This window comes from Scomber japonicus, chromosome 12 (assembly GCF_027409825.1).
Source record: "Scomber japonicus isolate fScoJap1 chromosome 12, fScoJap1.pri, whole genome shotgun sequence".
Classification (NCBI taxonomy): Eukaryota; Metazoa; Chordata; class Actinopteri; order Scombriformes; family Scombridae; genus Scomber; species Scomber japonicus.
In genome coordinates this window covers 457,501-475,000 of record NC_070589.1, presented here as the reverse complement: position 1 = coordinate 475,000, position 17,500 = coordinate 457,501, and the positions used below count along the sequence as shown (strand labels likewise).

The following is a 17,500-nucleotide window of genomic DNA, read 5'->3' as shown; positions in this document are numbered from 1 at the left end:
GAGGGCGCTGTTGCTCCATCACCGCACACAGGGCTTTGAGGAACAAAAGCTGCAATCATTCCAGCTGTGTCTGAATGCACGCCAGAGAGGTGGCACTGAGACGCCTCACTTTCCAAGTAGTTTTTAGGGTTCCAGTTCTCACTGTTACAGCCTGTAAAAAGCCTGCAATCATCCCGCATGTACACAAATGGCCTGAGGAACAAGGTTGCAGTCCTTCCAGCTGTGTGTTTCTCCGCAGAAAAAAAACAACTATTCCTATCAAAGTACTGTTAAAGGATAGCATGTGTTTGATGGCTGAGACACCATTATCCGCCACTCAGCTGGTGTGAGCAACTGTCAGTGGTGTCACAGCATGTTTAAATGGGCTTTCTGCGACCTGTTTCGTCGCTTACGGCCATACCACCCTGAACACGCCCGATCTCGTCTGATCTTGGAAGCTAAGCAGGGTCGGGCCTGGTTAGTACTTGGATGGGAGACCGCCTGGGAATACCAGGTGCCCTAAGCTTTTTTTCCCTAACAGCTGTCACCAAAGGAGGGCGCTGTTGCTCCATCACCGCACACAGGGCTTTGAGGAACAAAAGCTGCAATCATTCCAGCTGTGTCTGAATGCACGCCAGAGAGGTGGCACTGAGACGCCTCACTTTCCAAGTAGTTTTTAGGGTTCCAGTTCTCACTGTTACAGCCTGTAAAAAGCCTGCAATCATCCCGCATGTACACAAATGGCCTGAGGAACAAGGTTGCAGTCCTTCCAGCTGTGTGTTTCTCCGCAGAAAAAAAAAACTATTTCTATCAAAGTACTGTTAAAGGATAGCATGTGTTTGATGGCTGAGACACCATTATCCGCCACTCAGCTGGTGTGAGCAACTGTCAGTGGTGTCACAGCATGTTTAAATGGGCTTTCTGCGACCTGTTTCGTCGCTTACGGCCATACCACCCTGAACACGCCCGATCTCGTCTGATCTTGGAAGCTAAGCAGGGTCGGGCCTGGTTAGTACTTGGATGGGAGACCGCCTGGGAATACCAGGTGCCCTAAGCTTTTTTTCCCTCTCAGCTGTCACCAAAGGAGGGCGCTGTTGCTCCATCACCGCACACAGGGCTTTGAGGAACAAAAGCTGCAATCATTCCAGCTGTGTCTGAATGCACGCCAGAGAGGTGGCACTGAGACGCCTCACTTTCCAAGTAGTTTTTAGGGTTCCAGTTCTCACTGTTACAGCCTGTAAAAATCCTGCAATCATCCCGCATGTACACAAATGGCCTGAGTAACAAGGTTGCAGTCCTTCCAGCTGTGTGTTTCTCCGCAAAAAAAAAAAAACTATTTCTATCAAAGTACTGTTAAAGGATAGCATGTGTTTGATGGCTGAGACACCATTATCCGCCACTCAGCTGATGTGAGCAACTGTCAGTGGTGTCACAGCATGTTTAAATGGGCTTTCTGCGGCCTGTTTTGTAGCTTACGGCCATACCACCCTGAACACGCCCGATCTCGTCTGATCTCGGAAGCAAAGCAGGGTCGGGCCTGGTTAGTACTTGGAACGGAGACCGCCTGGGAATAGCAGGTGCTGTAAGCTTTTTTTCCCTCTCAGCTGTCACCAAAGGAGGGCGCTGTTGCTCCATCACCGCACACAGGGCTTTGAGGAACAAAAGCTGCAATCATTCCAGCTGTGTCTGAATGCACGCCAGAGAGGTGGCACTGAGACGCCTCACTTTCCAAGTAGTTTTTAGGGTTCCAGTTCTCACTGTTACAGCCTGTAAAAAGCCTGCAATCATCCCGCATGTACACAAATGGCCTGAGAAACAAGGTTGCAGTCCTTCCAGCTGTGTGTTTCTCCGCAGAAAAAAAAAACTATTCCTATCAAAGTACTGTTAAAGGATAGCATGTGTTTGATGGCTGAGACACCATTATCCGCCACTCAGCTGGTGTGAGCAACTGTCAGTGGTGTCACAGCATGTTTAAATGGGCTTTCTGCGGCCTGTTTCGTAGCTTACGGCCATACCACCCTGAACACGCCCGATCTCGTCTGATCTCGGAAGCTAAGCAGGGTCGGGCCTGGTTAGTACTTCGATGGGAGACCGCCTGGGAATACCAGGTGCTGTAAGGTTTTTTTCCCTCTCAGCTGTCACCAAAGGAGGGCGCTGTTGCTCCATCACCGCACACAGGGCTTTGAGGAACAAAAGCTGCAATCATTCCAGCTGTGTCTGAATGCACGCCAGAGAGGTGGCACTGAGACGCCTCACTTTCCAAGTAGTTTTTAGGGTTCCAGTTCTCACTGTTACAGCCTGTAAAAAGCCTGCAATCATCCCGCATGTACACAAATGGCCTGAGGAACAAGGTTGCAGTCCTTCCAGCTGTGTGTTTCTCCGCAGAAAAAAAACAACTATTCCTATCAAAGTACTGTTAAAGGATAGCATGTGTTTGATGGCTGAGACACCATTATCCGCCACTCAGCTGGTGTGAGCAACTGTCAGTGGTGTCACAGCATGTTTAAATGGGCTTTCTGCGGCCTGTTTCGTCGCTTACGGCCATACCACCCTGAACACGCCCGATCTCGTCTGATCTCGGAAGCTAAGCAGGGTCGGGCCTGGTTAGTACTTGGATGGGAGACCGCCTGGGAATACCAGGTGCTGTAAGCTTTTTTTCCCTCTCAGCTGTCACCAAAGGAGGGCGCTGTTGCTCCATCACCGCACACAGGGCTTTGAGGAACAAAAGCTGCAATCATTCCAGCTGTGTCTGAATGCACGCCAGAGAGGTGGCACTGAGACGCCTCACTTTCCAAGTAGTTTTTAGGGTTCCAGTTCTCACTGTTACAGCCTGTAAAAAGCCTGCAATCATCCCGCATGTACACAAATGGCCTGAGGAACAAGGTTGCAGTCCTTCCAGCTGTGTGTTTCTCCGCAGAAAAAAAAAAACTATTCCTATCAAAGTACTGTTAAAGGATAGCATGTGTTTGATGGCTGAGACACCATTATCCGCCACTCAGCTGGTGTGAGCAACTGTCAGTGGTGTCACAGCATGTTTAAATGGGCTTTCTGCGGCCTGTTTCGTAGCTTACGGCCATACCACCCTGAACACGCCCACTTCCGGTTCACTTCCTGGTTACAGCTGAAGCACATGGTGAGAGAGAGAGGAGAGGACAAAGAGTCAGAAAGCAGCAAGAGAAAAAGAATAACATCAACGGATAAAGAAGTTACTGATTCCCCCAGCAGCATATGCTGCCAGGGGGACAGTCTTCGGACTCAAAAAAAAATAAGGACGGATAATCAGGTTATGACCCAAGCAATGGATAAGATAAAGAGTGTGGATATGGCGGACAATGGAGAGAAAGCACGGAGGGACTCGCGTCCTTCCGCAGCAGGTGGAGAGAGGAGAGAAGGAGAGGTGGAGGTCGGAGAGAGTGGGGCCGACAGAGGAGTGGAGAGAGGAGCGGGGAAGGAGAGAGTGGAGAGAGCAGAGGAGACTCTGCAGCAAGGAGGACGTTATGGAGGAGCAGTGTGGAGGAAGGAGGACGGAGCGGAGGGGAAAACTAAAGAGGTCAGGAGTGATAATATTGTCAAAGAGCTTGTAATTAATGTGGAGATAGAGGGGGATGATATTATTACGATGACTGATCTTTTAAAAGCAGTGGAGCTCATATGTGGAAGAGTGTTGGGCTGCAGGACCAAGAATGGCAAGCGTTGGGAGCTCACCATGAGCAATATAAAAGGAAAAGAAAGACTGCTGGACGGATTTAAGATCAAAAACTCAAGAATTGTGGCAACAGAACTAATAAAAAACACAAGAGTGGTGTCTTTTCTGAATCTACCACTGTACATAACGGACGATCAAATAAAGGACAAATTACGTCAGTGGGGAGTGGAACCGGCATCGGATATTCGCCGACGGAAATGGGCAGGGACGGAAATCTATGATGGGACAAGATTCCTCAAGGTAAAATTTCCTGAGGCGATTTCGTCCCTGCCTTATAGTACCAAGTTTGACACTCTAGAGGGAGCTGAATATTTTCGAGTCCTGCATGATCAGCAGATGAAAGTGTGTCGGTTGTGTCTGCAACCGGGACATATACTGCGTGAGTGCCCGGAGTTTTACTGCTTCAGGTGCAAAAAACAAGGACATTATGCACGTGAATGTGTGGACATGACAGCGGTGGCCACAGAGAGAGGAGGACGTGGAGGAGGAGGACGTGGAGGAGGAAGGTAGCAAAAAAGAGGAGGCGTCAAGCGAAATGGAGACGGACGAGGAGGAGAGGAGAGAGTCTGAGGAGGAGATGGAGGCTGTCGGGAAGAAGGAGAGCAGTAGCGACAGTGTCGACGTGACCAGGGGGACCCAGATGCTGAAGGAAAAGAGTGAGGTGACGGAGAGGAGAGGAGGTGTGGAGCCGGAGGACAGCGGGAGCAGAAGGGGACGCAGCAGGAGTGTCCTCCGCAGCAGCGACGGTGGGGGAAACTCGCTCTCAGAGGGACAGCAAAGCACATCAAAAGGGGTAAGACCTGAGGATGTAATTAAAGTAGGAGGAAAAAACATAACTGAAGAGGAAAGTGAGGCTTTGCCTCAGAGAGGGACTAGAGGGAGGAAAAATAAAAAAGGACATAAAAAATGATGAAGGACATATATATGACAGGGAATATCTTTTTTCTTTATTTATAAATGACTCTACAGCTAGCATCCTTAAATGCAAATGGACTGAGAAGCACTGCCAAATTTGATAAACTGATTAGATTGTGCAAAGCTGATATCATTTGCCTACAAGAGACTCATTGGGATGCAGCAACAGAGATAATAATGAAGAAATTGTGGAGTGGACAAATTTTCTCTTGTTATGGGACAAACATAGCAAGAGGAGTAAGTATATTAATAAATAAAAAGAACTGTGATATAGATGCAACTTTAGTGAATTGTGATAGGAAAGGGAGGTGGATAAGAATCAAATTTACATTAAATAAACGGACTTATGAACTATTGAATATATATGCCCCGAATGTGGAAGGTGAACGTTCAGTTTTCTTCAAGGACATGCAACATCATGGACAATCTACTGACATCGTCATGGGGGATTTTAATGTAAAACTAAATACATTAGATAGTAGTGTGATGGGTCCGCTGAAAACAGACACTTCCAGGGCTATATTAAGGGATTGGATGTTAAAGGAGAGATGGTGTGATGTGTGGAGAATAGAAAATTCAGTAATGAGGACATATTCCAGAATACAGCAAGTTGAAGGGAAAATAAATAGAAGCAGAATTGATTTATGTCTTGTGAGAGAAGATCAACTTATAAATGTGCACTCTGCTTACTATGAGACAAATTGTATAAGTGATCATGCATTTTTAACTGTTACAATGGGGGATTTAAGAAAAGGAAGGGGAGGAGGCTTGTGGCATCTAAATGCAAAATTATTGGAATGTGAATCTTATGTGAATGTCATACATAATTTAATTATGAAGAAGAGTGCACAGCCTGTTTTCATAAACAATATCATAGAAGAGTGGGAAAATCTAAAAGGGGAAATTAAACAGAAAAGCATTAATTTTGCAAGGAAATTGAGATTGAAAGAATCACAAAAGGAAAGGAAAATTATAGCTGAGATTGATAAAATAAATATGCAAGACATTGGTGATGAAGACAGGCTGGGCGCTCTGTATGAAGATCTAAAAGAACTGGGAAGGAAAAAATGTGAAGGAGCTATAATAAGAAGTAGAGCACAATATGCAGTGGAGGGAGAAAAAAGTACCAGCTTCTTTTTAAACTTAGAAAGGAGAAAACAAGAACAATGCTATATACATGAGTTAAAAATTAAAGGTGGGGAAGTAACGTCAAAATTATCAAATATTATAGAAAATGTGCATGAATTTTATGTAAATCTGTTTACATCAGAAGGGTCAGATGATAAAATAACATCGGAGGTATTAGACAAATTAAAAGTGGAGTTAGCTGAAGGAGATAGAGAGTTATGTGATCAGGAACTCAGAGTAGAGGAAATAGAGGAAGCTATAAAAAATTTAACAACTAATAAGAGTCCGGGCAGTGATGGGCTGACGGCTAATTTTTATAAGGTTTTTGCCAGTGTGCTTAAGCCGATTCTATTAAAGGTATATAATGAAATGATAAAGATTGAAAGAATAGGAAAGACGATGGCAGAAGGTGTAATCACCCTGATTTTTAAAAAGGGGGATAAAACAGATCTGGCCAACTATAGGCCTATTACTCTTTTAAATGTAGACTATAAAATTTTGATGAAGGTGTTTGCAAATAGAGTTAAAACAGTCATGCATAGTATTATAGCACCGACACAGGCATACAGTATTCCAGGGAGGGGGGCACCAGACATAATCCATACTATTAGAGACACAATAGAATATTTAAAAATAACAGGGAGGGAAGGGATTTTGGTTTCGTTAGATTTTAACAAAGCTTTTGACAGGGTGGAGCATGATTTCATGTTTAAAGTATTACAGAAAATGGGATTTGGAGAAAAATTTACAAATTGGTTAAAACTATTATATAGTACAGCGACAGGGAGAGTCAAAATTAATGGTGTCTTAACTGATGAATTCAAACTAAATAGGTCAGTAAGACAGGGGTGTCCCATGTCTTCACTGTTATATTCTATTGTTGTGGAACCTTTAAGTGTGTTATTGAAATGTGACAATCATGTTAAAGGGATTGATTTACCTGGAGGGGGGGTGTGTGTCATCCAGCAATTTGCGGATGACACAACCTTGATGTTAAAAGATATGGAGAGTGTGAATAGGGCAATTGAGCTAGTGAACATGTTCGGTAGAGCATCAGGCTCCCGGATAAATATCATTAAATCAGAAGTACTATTTATTAACATGGTCAGCCCTGCACAAACCAGCATGAAACTGAAAATACAACCAAAACATGTGAAAATACTAGGAACATATATAGGAGTTGATAATGTGATGGCAAGAGATGAAACCTGGACAAAAATACTAAACAACATAGAAGTGATATTAACATGGTGGAGGATGAGAGATTTAAAACTTAATGGGAAAGTAGTGGTGTTAAATAGTCTGGTTTATTCTAAACTGAATTACGTGTTAGACGTATTAGACTTACCCTTGTGGGTATTGAATAGATTACATGAAATAAGCACTAAATTCATTTGGGGAAGCACAATTAGTAAAATAGCTAGGAAAACATTGATAAACAAATATAATGAGGGGGGTCTAAAACTGTTAGATATAGAAAGTAGGAAAAAAGCTTTTAGAATCAAGTTAGTTACGAAATATCTCTGTGACAACACTGACTATGGCTGGAAAAACTTAATGAGGTATTTTCTGAATAAGATATTAAATATAGGGGATTATGTGTTACTGATGAAACTGAAGACACCCATGATGGCAGTACTCCCACATTTTTATAGGGAGGTCCTGTCAGCTCAGGGAGAGTTCTTAGAACACATACACTATGGGGCTAGCTCTGTGTGCATGATAAAAGAATTACCTATTTTTCTGAACAAATATGTCAAAAGAGGAGATCAATTGTTGTATAATGCAAAGATGATACAGGCAAAAATAGTTCAACTGAAAGATATAATGTATGAAGTAATACCTGGGTTTCTACCCACGCAGGCAGTATATGATAGTGTAAAAGACATAGATTATGATGTAAAATATGCAACTGTGGACAATTATTACAAAGTAATTCAAGAAAGTATACCACAATCATGGAAATCAAAAATCAAATCAGACACGAGAAGAGACAGGAGTAGTAGGTTTCCTGATTTAACATTTTTTCATGGTGAAGAAATCAGAGATTTCAGTGTGATAAAGTGCAAACAAATCTATGAACGTGTTGTAATGAAGGTGACACAGAGGCCGGCCTCGTTGTCCTACTGGAGCAGGATGTATCCTACATTAGATGGGGATAAAATCTGGGAGACATGGAAAATTAAAGGGAATAGCATTGAAGCAGCAGATCATGATTTCAAATTAAGACATAACAAAATTTACACTAATGTGATCCTGCACCAGTTGGACAGGGGGGTCGACAGAGAGTGTGATGTGTGTGGGTTAGAAGATGAAAATTTAGTGCATATGTATGTAAGATGTAATGAACTGGGTGAATTTTTTGGCAGGTTGAAATGTTGTCTGATCAAAAAACTGGGATTAATCTGGGATGATAGGGATTCATGGGAAATTTTTGTTTTATTTGGTATTTGGGAGAAGAGCAGGGTGAAGAACACAGAGCTGTGCAGGTTCCTATTGAGTCATGCTAGATGGGCTATTAAATCAAGACGTAACATAGCACATTATGAAAATAGGCTCATTTCTGTCTGGTCAATCTTCAAAAGCATAGTACAGACTCAGATTAAATATAGGATGATGCACAGCGCTGTGAACTTCACTAAGCTCTTCACTGAACACAGTAGTCTATTTACTTACAAACATAAGGGTGAAATTGAGTGGCACTGGTAGAAGGTAATACTTCAAATAAATGTCTAAAAGCAATAATGTTATATTGGGTAATTTGATAGAAGAAATGATGTCTGTAAATAATTTATTTTTATTTTTTTCTCCTTTTTATTTATTCTTTTTTTTTGGTTTTGTTTTGGTTTTGGTTTTGTTTTGGGGTTTGTGTGTGATAAGTGACTTTCTTTGATAAGTATAGAGTGCCATAACAGTGTGGATCTTGCAAGAGGGAGCTGTTATGGCCAGTTACTGGGATGAATGTTAATATATTGTAATTTCTGGGGTAATTTGGATAGATGAAGGTAGCAAGGTTTGTAAATAGTTTATCTTTAATTTATTTGTTTGGTTTGGGGTTTGTGTGTGATGTGTGACCTATACTATATAGTAAAGAGTGCCATAATAGTGTGGATATTGTAAAAGGGAGCTGTTATGGCCAGTTACTAGGACGAATGTTGATATATTGTAATGTTGGGGCAAATTTGATAGAGGAAGGTAGCAGGGTTTGTGAACTAAATGGTTTTTGTTTTGTTTTGTTTGTTTTGGGTTGTTTTGTATGTAATGTGTGACTGTAAAGGTGGATTTTTGTAACATTTGATGTGAGAATATTGTAAATCAAAAATATATTTAAAAAAACAAACAAATATATTTTCATAATAAAAGACAAAAAAAAAAAAACACGCCCGATCTCGTCTGATCTCGGAAGCTAAGCAGGGTCGGGCCTGGTTAGTACTTGGATGGGAGACCGCCTGGGAATACCAGGTGCTGTAAGCTTTTTTTCCCTCTCAGCTGTCACCAAAGGAGGGCGCTGTTGCTCCATCACCGCACACAGGGCTTTGAGGAACAAAAGCTGCAATCATTCCAGCTGTGTCTGAATGCACGCCAGAGAGGTGGCACTGAGACGCCTCACTTTCCAAGTAGTTTTTAGGGTTCCAGTTCTCACTGTTACAGCCTGTAAAAAGCCTGCAATCATCCCGCATGTACACAAATGGCCTGAGGAACAAGGTTGCAGTCCTTCCAGCTGTGTGTTTCTCCGCAGAAAAAAAACAACTATTCCTATCAAAGTACTGTTAAAGGATAGCATGTGTTTGATGGCTGTGACACCATTATCCGCCACTCAGCTGGTGTGAGCAACTGTCAGTGGTGTCACAGCATGTTTAAATGGGCTTTCTGCGGCCTGTTTCGTAGCTTACGGCCATACCACCCTGAACACGCCCGATCTCGTCTGATCTCGGAAGCTAAGCAGGGTCGGGCCTGGTTAGTACTTGGATGGGAGACCGCCTGGGAATACCAGGTGCTGTAAGCTTTTTTTCCATCTCAGCTGTCACCAAAGGAGGGCGCTGTTGCTCCATCACCGCACACAGGGCTTTGAGGAACAAAAGCTGCAATCATTCCAGCTGTGTCTGAATGCACGCCAGAGAGGTGGCACTGAGACGCCTCACTTTCCAAGTAGTTTTTAGGGTTCCAGTTCTCACTGTTACAGCCTGTAAAAAGCCTGCAATCATCCCGCATGTACACAAATGGCCTGAGGAACAAGGTTGCAGTCCTTCCAGCTGTGTGTTTCTCCGCAGAAAAAAAACAACTATTCCTATCAAAGTACTGTTAAAGGATAGCATGTGTTTGATGGCTGAGACACCATTATCCGCCACTCAGCTGGTGTGAGCAACTGTCAGTGGTGTCACAGCATGTTTAAATGGGCTTTCTGCGGCCTGTTTCGTCGCTTACGGCCATACCACCCTGAACACGCCCGATCTCGTCTGATCTCGGAAGCTAAGCAGGGTCGGGCCTGGTTAGTACTTGGATGGGAGACCGCCTGGGAATACCAGGTGCTGTAAGCTTTTTTTCCCTCTCAGCTGTCACCAAAGGAGGGCGCTGTTGCTCCATCACCGCACACAGGGCTTTGAGGAACAAAAGCTGCAATCATTCCAGCTGTGTCTGAATGCACGCCAGAGAGGTGGCACTGAGACGCCTCACTTTCCAAGTAGTTTTTAGGGTTCCAGTTCTCACTGTTACAGCCTGTAAAAAGCCTGCAATCATCCCGCATGTACACAAATGGCCTGAGGAACAAGGTTGCAGTCCTTCCAGCTGTGTGTTTCTCCGCAGAAAAAAAAAAACTATTCCTATCAAAGTACTGTTAAAGGATAGCATGTGTTTGATGGCTGAGACACCATTATCCGCCACTCAGCTGGTGTGAGCAACTGTCAGTGGTGTCACAGCATGTTTAAATGGGCTTTCTGCGGCCTGTTTCGTCGCTTACGGCCATACCACCCTGAACACGCCCGATCTCGTCTGATCTCGGAAGCTAAGCAGGGTCGGGCCTGGTTAGTACTTGGATGGGAGACCGCCTGGGAATACCAGGTGCTGTAAGCTTTTTTTCCCTCTCAGCTGTCACCAAAGGAGGGCGCTGTTGCTCCATCACCGCACACAGGGCATTGAGGAACAAAAGCTGCAATCATTCCAGCTGTGTCTGAATGCACGCCAGAGAGGTGGCACTGAGACGCCTCACTTTCCAAGTAGTTTTTAGGGTTCCAGTTCTCACTGTTACAGCCTGTAAAAAGCCTGCAATCATCCCGCATGTACACAAATGGCCTGAGGAACAAGGTTGCAGTCCTTCCAGCTGTGTGTTTCTCCGCAGAAAAAAAAAAACTATTCCTATCAAAATACTGTTAAAGGATCATGTGTTTGATGGCTGAGACACCATTATCCGCCACTCAGCTGGTGTGAGCAACTGTCAGTGGTGTCACAGCATGTTTAAATGGGCTTTCTGCGGCCTGTTTCGTCGCTTACGGCCATACCACCCTGAACACGCCCGATCTCGTCTGATCTCGGAAGCTAAGCAGGGTCGGGCCTGGTTAGTACTTGGATGGGAGACCGCCTGGGAATACCAGGTGCTGTAAGCTTTTTTTCCCTCTCAGCTGTCACCAAAGGAGGGCGCTGTTGCTCCATCACCGCACACAGGGCATTGAGGAACAAAAGCTGCAATCATTCCAGCTGTGTCTGAATGCACGCCAGAGAGGTGGCACTGAGACGCCTCACTTTCCAAGTAGTTTTTAGGGTTCCAGTTCTCACTGTTACAGCCTGTAAAAAGCCTGCAATCATCCCGCATGTACACAAATGGCCTGAGGAACAAGGTTGCAGTCCTTCCAGCTGTGTGTTTCTCCGCAGAAAAAAAAAAACTATTCCTATCAAAGTACTGTTAAAGGATAGCATGTGTTTGATGGCTGAGACACCATTATCCGCCACTCAGCTGGTGTGAGCAACTGTCAGTGGTGTCACAGCATGTTTAAATGGGCTTTCTGCGGCCTGTTTCGTCGCTTACGGCCATGCCACCCTGAACACGCCCCTTTCAGGAAGTGAATGGACCCAGAGAGACAGAGAGAGTGAGAAGATACCAGAATATCAATTATCCTTGTTCCTTTTGTTTTTTTTGTTCGTTGTATTCGTTGTCTATAGTTGTGTTGTTTTGTTTTTGTAGTTTTCCCCCGACAGCCCTGCTGTTTGGGGGACTTTATTTTCCTGTGCGAAATGTTTGGGACTGACCACATGGCAAAGGACAATGGACTGGCAATGACACAAGATAAACGGATTACGGACAATGGAGTAAAGGAAAAAACAATCTTTGAAAAAAGATTAACTCTAGTGGTGGAAATAGAAGGAACTGACAGGATAACGATGATGGAACTTCTCAGAAAAGTAAAGGAGGAGTGTGGTGAGGTGATTGGCTGCAGATTTAAGAATCCTAAAAGCTATGAGCTAACTATGAAAACTGAAGAAGGGAAGGTGAAAATAATGGACGGATTGAGAATTAAAAATAACACTGTAACGTCTAGAGAAATTAACAATGATGAGATGGTGGTGTCTTTTATTAATTTGCCCACATATATTGATGACGATACAATATTGGGCAAATTACGTGACTGGGGAGTAATCCCTGTATCCAGGATAAGGAGACGGATGTGGCCGGGAACTACCATTGCAGACGGGACAAGATATCTTAAAGTGAAGTTTACAGACACTGTTAAATCGCTCCCGTACTCCACAAAATTTGAAACAGCGGGAGGATCTGAGCACTTCAGGGTGATCCACGACAGGCAGGTGAAAGTCTGCCGGCTCTGTATACAGCCAGGACATATAGTTAGAGACTGCCCGGATTTCACTTGCTATAAGTGCGGCAAACAAGGACATTACGCCAGAGAGTGCGCGGAGAAGCAGCAGGTGGAGCAACAGGAGCAGCAGCAGGAGAAGGAGCAGACGGGAGAAGGAGGTTGGAGCCAGGAGGCGATAGACGGAGAGGATCAAAGCCGGAGCGGAGAGGGAGAAGAGGACGTGACTTCAGGACTGGAAGGAGAGGGAGAGGAGAGGATGCAGGAGGAAGAGGAAGAGGAAGAGGAGAAGGACGGAGAGGGAGAGACAGTAATGGAGACGCCGACGGAAGGAGAGAAGGAAACAGAGACTGTCAAAGGAGGGGAGAGAGACGCAGAAGTCAGAGGAACGGGAGGAGGGATGAACGGGGAAACAAGCGGGGTAAGGATGGTGGGAAAGGGGGGACTGGGAATGAGCGGGGGTGCGGGGGTGAGTGGGATGGAGTGGGAGGTATCGGATGTGACTGTGAGTGAGGATGATAACATGGAGAAAGTGGGAGAGGTGAGGAAAAGACCTAAAAGTAAGAGGCACAGTAAGAGACTGGAAAAAGTAAAAAAGAAAACAGCTAAATGATAAGTACTCATGTTGACATCCCTTTCAATACTCTTGATGGCGCTCAGCTTTTCCTCTTTCAATGGTAATGGGCTCAGAGACCGAGACAGGAGACAGCAAACCTTGCTGGTGTGTGATGCAGATATTGTATGTTTACAAGAGACTCACTGGGATGATGTGTGTGAGAGAGAGACTGAGAGAGAATGGAGGGGTGAGATGTATGTGAATAACGGGGGAGATAAATCAAGGGGGGTGGCAATCTTAGTAAAGAGGGGAGTGATTGAGAATGTTAGAAAGTGTGTGGATGATGGGGAAGGGAGAATGATTGGTATTATATTTGAACACATGGGGAAAACGTTTAAGTTAATTAATTTATATGCACCGAATGAGGAGAGAGAGAGAAGGGTTTTTTTTGAGAGGGTGGGAGGAATGTGTGGTGACAACTGTATGATTGTGGGTGATTTTAATGTGTGGTGTGGAAGGTTGGATGCGTCATCGAGTGTATGTTATAGGAGTGATTCGTCGAGAGCTGTGTTGAGAAAGATGATGAGAGAAAGAGGGATGATTGATGTGTGGAGAGAGAGGAATCCAGAGGGGAGGGCTTTTTCTAGGAGACAAGTGGTGAGAGGGGTTTTAAAACAGAGCAGGATAGATTTAGTTTTGGGAGCAAAGGGCATAGTTGATAGGATAGGAAAGATAGAATATAAAGTTACTGCACTAAGTGATCACATGGTGTTAGAGTTTAGTTTAAAACAACAAATGGAAAGGAGGGGAGGGGGTGTGTGGTGTCTGAATGGTGAACTAGTGAAAGATGAACTGTATAAAAAGAAAGTGAGAGAATGTATAAACATGAGAATGAATGACAGTATGTATGAGGAGGATGTTGGGGGGTGGTGGGAGAATTTGAAAATAGAAATTAAAGAGTTGAGCATAAATTATAGTAGAGGTAGGAATAGGAGAGCGAGAGAGAGGGAGAGAAAACTGAAGGAGGAGTTAGAAAGAGAGGTAGAGAGGATAGATGAGGAGGAGTGTGATCTGAAGAATTATATAAGAATTAAAGAAGAGCTGAAGGAGATAGAACAGAGGAAGTGTAAGGGAGCAATAGTCAGGAGTAGGGCGAGACATGTGATTGAGGGAGAGAAATGTACAGGGTATTTTTTAGGGTTAGAGAAAACAAAGCAGAAGAGGAATTATTTAGAACAGGTAGAAGGAAAGGAGGGAGAGAAAATTACAGATTTTGTAGGGATAGCAGAAAGGGTAGAAGAATTTTACAGGGAATTATTTAGGGCAGGAGAAGTGGATGAAGATAGCATGAGGCAGGTGTTAGAGAAAGTAGAAGTGAAGGTGAGTGATGATGATAGGGAGATGTGTGAGGGTAACATAGGGACAGGAGAAATAGAAGCAGCTATAGCAGGGTTAGGTAGGAATAAGAGTCCAGGGATAGATGGTATTATTGGGGAGTTTTATATAGAATTTAGGGAGGAATTAGTGCCAGTGTTAGATAGATTGTTTAGATGGATAGAAGAGAAGGATAGGATGAAAGCAGATATGTCGACAGGGCTAGTTAGCATCATATATAAGAAAGGGAATAGGGATAGATTAGAAAACTACAGACCACTTACAATGTTGAACACAGATTACAAGATATTAGCACGGGTGTCAGCAAACAGAATTAAAAGAGTCATTGGGACGGTGGTAGGGAGCACGCAGGCTTATAGTATACCAGGTAGGGATATAGCAGACACAGTAAGTAGCATTAGAGACACAATAGATTATATGAAGAAAGGAAAGGGAGGGATTGTAGTAAATTTAGATTTAAATAAGGCATTTGATAGGGTAGATCACACTTACTTGTACAGGGTGTTGGAGAAAATGGGTTTTGGGCATAGGTTAGGTGGATGGATTAGGAGGATGTATGAGGGGGCACATAGTTGTGTTAAAATTAATGGTATAGTCACAGACACATTTAGGTTAGAAAGGTCGGTTAGGCAAGGGTGTCCAATGTCAGCACTGCTGTACTCACTGTCAGCTGAACCACTAGCACTACTATTAAGGCAAAACAATAAAATCAGGGGGATAGAGGTACCAGGAGGACAAGAGAGTTTATTATATCAATATGCAGACGACACAACAGTCACAGTGAAGGACAGGGAAAGTATAGTTGAGGTATTAGATAGTTTAGAGCTGTATGGGAGGGCATCAGGGGCTAAAGTTAACATAGAGAAGTCAGAGATCATGTATATAGGAGAGGATAGCATAGGAAGGGTGGAGATAGGGTTAAAAGAGAAGCAGGATTATTTCAGAGTGTTAGGTGTTAATTTAGGGATAAAGGATAAGGAAGGGAGAGATATGCAATATGAAGGGATAGTGAATAGTATTAGGAAGACATTAGGGTTTTGGAAGCGCAGAGGGTTAGGGTTGAAAGGGAAGGTGGTAGTTGTGAATGCGTTAGTGATGAGTAAGTTAGTGTATGTAATGAATGTGTTAGATGTACCTGAGAGAGTGATGAAGGAGGTGGAGAGAGTAGTGAGTGAGTTTCTGTGGGATGGGAAGGGAGTTAGAATAGCCAGGGAGGTGATGGAGAATGAGTATGAGGATGGAGGACTGAAACTGATTAATTTAGAAAAGAAGAAGAAAGCACTTAGGGTGAAAATGATGGTGAGGTATTTAAGAAACAACAGGGATCACACATGGAAGGTGTTTTTAAAAGAAGCGATTGATAAATGTGGAGGGTGTGGAGATAGTGCAGTGTTTATGGAACTGAAGAAAGGAATGTTGAGTGAGGTGTCTGATTTTTATAAGGAGGTGTTGGGATCATGGGGTGAGTTTGTGAAGTGTGTGAAGTATGAATGTAAGAATGTAAGGCAAGTATGGGAGCAGCCGGTGTTTTTAAATCCAAAAATCACATGGGAAGGGGAAACACTATATAATAGATTGATGTGGAGGGCTGGTTTTAGGAAGGTGAGGGATTTAGTATATGAATATGTACCAGGGTTTATGAGGGCACAGGTGGTAGTTGATGAGGTGAGGGGCAGGGGGGATGAAATGTGGATGGGTACAGCAGAGGGGATGATGGACAAGATAAAGGGAGGGATGCCCAGAGAGTGGATGGAAATGATTGAGAGAGAGAATGTGGTGGATGAGCAAGGAGAGATTGAGATGTATGTAGGAGAAAGTGAGAAGAGAGTGAATCTGATGAGTGTGAAAACCAGAGTGTTGTACAAATGTTTAAGAGGGGGGTATGTGAGGAGACCAGCTGCAGAGAAAGTATGGATGAGAGTGATGAATGACATGGATGTGAAAAGGATATGGATGAATCTGAGAGTGAAATGGAATAGTAGTGAATGTGAGAATTTTGATTTTCTTTTAAGGCACAATAGGGTTTTTAATAATTTAATTATAAGTAAGTTTGATGTGAATGTGAAGAAAGAATGTGATGTATGTGGAGTGGAAGTTGAAACATGTATGCATGAGTTTGTTGAATGTGAGGAGTTGCAGGGGTATTTTGAGAGATTGAAGGAGTTAATTAACAGATGTTGGAATGAGAGATATGTAGAGAGAATGGAGTGGAAGGAATTGTGGTTGTTTGGAGTGGAAGGAAGAATGAAAGGGGTGAGTCTCTTGAATTACACATTGAGCCATGCAAGGTTTGCAGTCAAACTGAGGAGGAATCTGGCCCATTATGAGAAGAGGAAAGCTGAAGTCTGGAGCATATTTAGGAGTGGATTGAAGAGGGATGTCAACATGATGTACAGATCATTAGATAGTGAGGAATTTGAGAGAGGGTTCATTATGGGGAGTACCCTCATCAGGATTGGGGAAGATGGAGAGGTAAAGGTGGACTGGGGCTAGCAGTCTTGCCTCACCATTGGGATTTTTTTGTGTGTGTGGTTTGTTTTGTTGTTTGTTGTTTTTTTGTTTTTTTGTTTTTTGTATTTTTCTCCTTTTTCCTTTTTGCTCTTTGTTTATTTTGTTTATTTATTTATTTATTTTTTGTTTTGGCCTGAGTGTTTTGGCTACAGGCTTGTGTAGAATATAATTTGTGTTTTTTTATGGTTTTTCTTTTTGTGTGTTTTTTTCCTTTTATTGTCTGGGTTCTTATTTTTATTTCTTTTTTTTTGGCCTGAGTGTTTTGGCTGCAGGCTTTATGTGGAGAAAGATTTGTGTGTATTCTATTTTGTTGTGTATTTTCTTTATGTTGGTTTGTCGTGTTTTTTATTTTGGCCTGAGCGTTTTGGCTGCAGGCTACACAAACATAAATATGTGTGAGTATTTTATTTTGTAGTGTATTTTCTTTATGGTGTCTGGGTTTTGTTTTATTTATTTTGGCCTGAGCGTTTTGGCTGCAGGCTTTATGTGACAAATGAATTCAGTTTA

The 17,500-nt window shown here is 43.3% G+C and overlaps 9 non-coding genes across 9 annotated transcripts; all 9 read left to right on the top strand.

Annotated features, from left to right (window-relative positions):
- The first annotated feature begins 386 nt into the window (after positions 1 to 386).
- On the top strand, positions 387 to 505 carry LOC128369904 (5S ribosomal RNA). Its single transcript, XR_008322068.1, has one exon. It is a non-coding gene; the product is annotated as a 5S ribosomal RNA (ribosomal RNA).
- A 412-nt stretch (positions 506 to 917) lies between these two features.
- LOC128369903 (5S ribosomal RNA) lies at positions 918 to 1,036 on the top strand. Its single transcript, XR_008322067.1, has one exon. It is a non-coding gene; the product is annotated as a 5S ribosomal RNA (ribosomal RNA).
- A 413-nt stretch (positions 1,037 to 1,449) lies between these two features.
- LOC128369943 (5S ribosomal RNA) lies at positions 1,450 to 1,568 on the top strand. Its single transcript, XR_008322103.1, has one exon. It is a non-coding gene; the product is annotated as a 5S ribosomal RNA (ribosomal RNA).
- A 412-nt stretch (positions 1,569 to 1,980) lies between these two features.
- LOC128370645 (5S ribosomal RNA) lies at positions 1,981 to 2,099 on the top strand. The gene has a single exon (XR_008322733.1). It is a non-coding gene; the product is annotated as a 5S ribosomal RNA (ribosomal RNA).
- Positions 2,100 to 2,512: 413 nt separating this feature from the next.
- On the top strand, positions 2,513 to 2,631 carry LOC128370217 (5S ribosomal RNA). Its single transcript, XR_008322329.1, has one exon. It is a non-coding gene; the product is annotated as a 5S ribosomal RNA (ribosomal RNA).
- A 6,984-nt stretch (positions 2,632 to 9,615) lies between these two features.
- On the top strand, positions 9,616 to 9,734 carry LOC128370216 (5S ribosomal RNA). The gene has a single exon (XR_008322328.1). It is a non-coding gene; the product is annotated as a 5S ribosomal RNA (ribosomal RNA).
- A 413-nt stretch (positions 9,735 to 10,147) lies between these two features.
- On the top strand, positions 10,148 to 10,266 carry LOC128370215 (5S ribosomal RNA). The gene has a single exon (XR_008322327.1). It is a non-coding gene; the product is annotated as a 5S ribosomal RNA (ribosomal RNA).
- A 413-nt stretch (positions 10,267 to 10,679) lies between these two features.
- Positions 10,680 to 10,798, top strand: LOC128370214 (5S ribosomal RNA). Its single transcript, XR_008322326.1, has one exon. It is a non-coding gene; the product is annotated as a 5S ribosomal RNA (ribosomal RNA).
- A 411-nt stretch (positions 10,799 to 11,209) lies between these two features.
- LOC128370213 (5S ribosomal RNA) lies at positions 11,210 to 11,328 on the top strand. Its single transcript, XR_008322325.1, has one exon. It is a non-coding gene; the product is annotated as a 5S ribosomal RNA (ribosomal RNA).
- Positions 11,329 to 17,500: the final 6,172 nt, after the last annotated feature.